This window comes from Acomys russatus, chromosome 16, assembly GCF_903995435.1.
Source record: "Acomys russatus chromosome 16, mAcoRus1.1, whole genome shotgun sequence".
Lineage (NCBI taxonomy): Eukaryota > Metazoa > Chordata > Mammalia > Rodentia > Muridae > Acomys > Acomys russatus.
In genome coordinates this window covers 13,231,564-13,236,509 of record NC_067152.1, presented here as the reverse complement: position 1 = coordinate 13,236,509, position 4,946 = coordinate 13,231,564, and the positions used below count along the sequence as shown (strand labels likewise).

At 45.1% G+C, this 4,946-nt stretch overlaps 1 non-coding gene across 1 annotated transcript; it reads left to right on the top strand.

Annotated features, from left to right (window-relative positions):
- The first annotated feature begins 4,462 nt into the window (after positions 1-4,462).
- Positions 4,463-4,567, top strand: LOC127200945 (U6 spliceosomal RNA). Its single transcript, XR_007832160.1, has one exon. It is a non-coding gene; the product is annotated as a U6 spliceosomal RNA (small nuclear RNA).
- The last annotated feature ends 379 nt before the right edge of the window (positions 4,568-4,946 follow it).

Here is a 4,946-nt window from a genome sequence, read left to right as displayed (position 1 = left end):
CAAGAGTGCTACGATGCTCCCTCAGATCAAAAGTGCTTGGTGTCACGGGGCCTCAGAGCCGGGCTTTTCACCACTCAAGACACTCATGACCTTGATGCTTTGGTGCATCAAAGCTATCGTGCCCTTCAGAGCCCTCCTACTGTCACAGACCTGTCTGCGTGTGGAATGTCTCACTCCTAGAGCTACAATCTGAGTTGAGGCCACCCAGACTGTCCCTCTGACTAGCTTGTCTCTCCAAATGCTTTCAGAGACTTCAGTGAAGACAGATCTTTCACTTTTAACTCCGGCCCATCTTTTTCCCCCCAGGTACCTAGACACACCCATACCCTAGGCTGGCGATCTAATGAAATATTAACTGTGGAAGATTCCTCCCCTCTCACTAAGGGTCCAGGAAAGAGGAGAGAAGCCATGTTCATTGAACACATCTTTGAACTGTTACAGTACATGTCTTCTCCTTCGAATTAGAAGATCCAGTTCATAAACCAGGTGTGGTGGTAGTTTCATGTCAGCTACAGTCATCTGAGGAAGGGAACCTCAACTGAGAAATTCCCTCCATAAGAATGGGTTGTGACTGCCAGGTGGTGGTGGCTCATGCCTTTCATCCCAGCACTTGGGAGGCAGAGGCAGGGGGATCTCCATGAGTTCGAGGCCAGCTTGGACTACAAAGTGAGTTCCAGGGCAGCCAGAGCTGTTACACAGAGAAACCTGTCTTGAAAAACAACAAAAAAGAGGGCTGTGGGGCTGAAGAGATGGCTCAGAGGTTAAAGAACACTGGCTGTCAGCCTGGTCTACAAAGTGAGTCTGAGACAGCCAAGGATATACAGAGAAACCCTGTCTCCAAAAACCAAAAACTAAAACCAAACCAAACCAAACCAAACAAAAAAACACTCGCTGCTCTTACAGAGGTCCTGAGTTCAATTCCCAGAAACCACATGGTGGCTCATAAACATCTATACTGAGATCTGGTGCCCTCTTCTGGCGTGCAGGTGTACATGCAGGCAGAATACTGTACACTTAATAGAGAAATCTTTTGATGAGGACTAAGGCAAAAGCTGCACCCTCCAAGGCCTCCGCATCTGTTCCCGCCCTGTTCAAGTTGCTGCCCCGACTTCCTTTGTTGATGAATAATGATGTGGAAATGTAAGTGAAATAAACCCTTTCCTCCCCAAGTTGCTTTTGGCCGTGGTGTTTGATCACAGCAAAAGAAATTCTAATTAAGAAACCTATAACTCCAGCACTTGGGGGGAAAAGGTGAGTTGATCGTAAGTTCAAGGGCATCCGTTTGAGGCCAGCCTGGGATACATGTAATCCTGTGTCAAACAAAACAAAACAAAAACAAACAAACAAACAAAAAGAAGAGCTGCTATTCTTCATAGGGCGAGGGAGCACTGTGTTCCCTTGTCCACTTGGCTTTTGTGATCCTCGCAGCAGCGAGGATGGTGGATGCTTTGCCCACTTCCCATCAGTCGGCTCTCAAAACAACATATTGCACACAGACATCGTGTAATAACTGAAGTGATCTGGATTTATGAAAGTAAACTGAGGAGTCTGCAAGAGCAGGGGCTTCCAAAGAAGCTCTTGTGTCCTCCTGAAGGAACCGGGTCACAGCTGGGCCCCCTCTTCTCTCCTCCTGCCTTGACCATGGCTGTGATAATTGGAGATGCAGCAGCTGCCAGGAAACCAGAAGTGAACGCTGAAGACAAAAGGCCAATGTGCTAATGATGGCAGAGCAGATGGAGAAAGAGCCAGTGTCCTTGAAGTCACTGCATAGGACAGAGCCGGGTATAGATCCAGGTATGTTTTTATATATATTTAATATTTAAGATATTTATATATTTATATTATTTCTGAGACAGAGGCTTTTGCCATGTATCCCAGGATGGCCTTAAATTCAATATGTAGTTCAGACTAGGCTCAAACTCACAGAAATGCCTGGCTTGGTTGCTTGTGTACACACACACACACACACACACACACACACACACACACACACATTCGTTTTTCAAGACAGGGTTCTCTCTGTATAGACCTGGCTGTCATTGAACTCACTCTGTAGATGAGGCTGGCCTTGAACTCACAGAGATTTTCCTGTCTATGCCTCGTGAGTGCTGTGACTTAAGGTGTATGCCTCCTCTGCCCAGTTGGTACTTGTGTATTTCAAGCCAGTCCTCCTTCGGGTGGAAAGCCTGAAGCAGAAACAACTCAACAGTGCCCAGCAGTTAGCAACAATGTTAACTGTTGCTTTTTTTAAAAAGTAAAATCGTGGGGCTGGAGAGATGGCTCAGTGGTTAAGAGCACTGCCTGCTCTTCCAAAGGTCCTGAGTTCAATTCCCAGCAACCACATGGTGGCTCATAACCATCTGTAATGTGATATGGCGTCCTCTTCTGGCCTGCAGGAGTACATGCAAGCAGAGTACTGTATACATAATAATAAATAAATAAATCTTAAAAAAAAAAAAGTAAAATCCCAATTGTCTGATTTTACCAATAAAGACTTAGGGGTCAGATGCCGGAGTGTCAACCTGGTATCTCAGAGAGGCAGAGAAAGCACCTAGCTGACCTTCCTACTAGGCTGATGTCCAGAAGGAAAAGGAAAAAGCCTCAAGCCTGAAGCTCCAAGCCCCTTCTCCTTCTCCATGCTGTCTTAAACATCCTTCAAGTAAACGCCCCTCCTTTCTGTTTACTCCCCATCAGCTGGTTTCTTGCTCCGTCTCTTGACCCAGGGCTAACATTATTTAATCCAGTGTACAGAGAGAAAAGTGGAGTAAGGTGTGTGCTAGGGCTGAGCCATACCAAACCCACCTGTTTACAGTAAACAGAAAGTTCTTGGAGTAAAGGTGTGTGTTAGGGCTGAGCTACAGCAAACAAGAAACAGGTTTATACAGTCTTGAAAAACAAAACAAACCAATGGGGCAAATACAAAGGTACATTTAAGATCTGAGTGGAGACTTCAGGGTATTCTTCATGACACTTTGTCACCAAGTCTCTGCTCTGACCTGCTTCAGGCACTCTACCTCAGGTGGTGGCTGCTGCTGCTGCTGCTGCTGCTGCTCTTGTTTTGAGACAGGGTCTCACTTTCTTTGTAGCCCAGGATGGCCTCAAACTTACCAGCCTCCTGTCTCAGCCACCGCAGACAACTTAATTTTTTTTTTTTAACTTCTTATTCCTTCTTCCCTTTCTCACAGATGATGAGGTAGTTAGCTCCTTCCGGTCCTCTCCTGGTGTCACAGCACAAACAGCTTCTGAGTACAGTCAGCTCTTCCAGGAGCATCCACTCGCCCCAGTGGCTGGCTCCTCACACTGATCAAATCACCACATTGGTGATCAGTCATCTTTCAGACTCAACTTACAAAGCCCCATTTTACCAGAGACGTCAATAAATAAATAAATAAATGAATAAAAAATAAAAGGTTGGCCGGTGGTGGTAGGGTGGCGGAGGCAGCGCACGCCTTTAATCCCAGCACTTGGGAGGCAGAGGCAGGTGGATCTCTGTGAGTTCGAGGCCAGCCTGGTCAACAAAGTGAGTCCAGGACAGTCAAAGCTATACAGAGAAAGCCTGTCTCGGAAAAAAAAAAAAAAAAAAAGTTCAGCATCTCTGGCAGAATAAATGCTAGCTATAAGCCAAAATCCAATGTTTAAGCTCCAAACAGGATTTCAAAATGAAATTGTATAGTATATTTTTAAAAATCACAATTCACTAAAAAGAGAGCAAAGGGGACAAGTTTAGTTTTAGATCTGATAAAAGGAAGAACATTAAAAAATATAGATCACATGTTGGACAGGTTATTGGAGATTGCCTTCCTTGAAAAATCTTTAAAAATAGAATCTACAGGGCTGGGGCTGTAGCTCGGCAGCAGGGAGCTGCGTGTACCAAGACCTGGTTTGATCCCCAGTGCTGGGGGAAAACAAATAGACAGTCATTCAGCTTAGAAGCAATACCTGAAGTAAGGACATTTCGGAAGCTCCCTCTGCCTCTCTCCTTTGTCTGTATCTCAGGGCAGGCATGTCAATATTGGTGGGGGTCGTGAACGATACTAGTGACAGGTGGAATGGGGAAGTCCTCTGTCAGTCCACCAGCCAAGCACTTAATGGAAGCAGGTGGCATAATACAATCCTTTGGTTCTTGATGAATCAGTCAGCTTGTTCTTGGAAAACAAAAAACAAAAAAACAAAGTAAGATGGTTACCCTACTCCCGCCCCCAAAGAGATACAGGAAAGCTGTGATTCCAATCTGAAGATGATCCCGACCAGAGCACAACAAAGATGTCTCTTTCTTCTCCCTCCCACGGCATGTCCAACTTGTACTCAAAGTCTAAACCAGCGGTTTCCGAAAGTGAACCACCACTGGGAATCTATGGGAAGCACACACTGGCCAAATGTCATGACACATACGAGCATTGCAGAAAAGGACCTGCCTTCACTTCTCTCCAATTTGATTTCTTTTAAAGAAATATTTGTTTTAGTGCTTGCTTTGGCAGCATGCATACTAAAATTGGAACAATACAGAGAAGATTAGCATGGCCCTGCACAAGGATGACATGAAATTCGTCGAGTGTTCTATATTTTCATGTGTGCATATAGCAACAATTGATGAAAAAAGAGCCATGAATTTGAAAGAGAGCAAGGAGGGGTACATGGGAGGGCTTAGATGGGGGAAACGGAGGGGGAAATGACATAAGATTATATATACATATATATTGTTTGGTTGGTTTTTTTTGTTTTGTTTTTCAAGACAGGGTTTCTCTGTGTAGCCTTGGCTGATCTGGACTCACTTTGTAGACCAGGCTGGCCTTGAACTCAAAGCAATCTGCCTGCCTCTGTCCTCCTGAGTGCTGGGATTAAAGGCATAAGATTATAATCTTAAAACATAAAATTTGTTGGGGATGGTGGTGCATGCCTTTAATCCCAGCACAGGGGGTGGGGGGCAGACAAGGGCTATGAGTTTG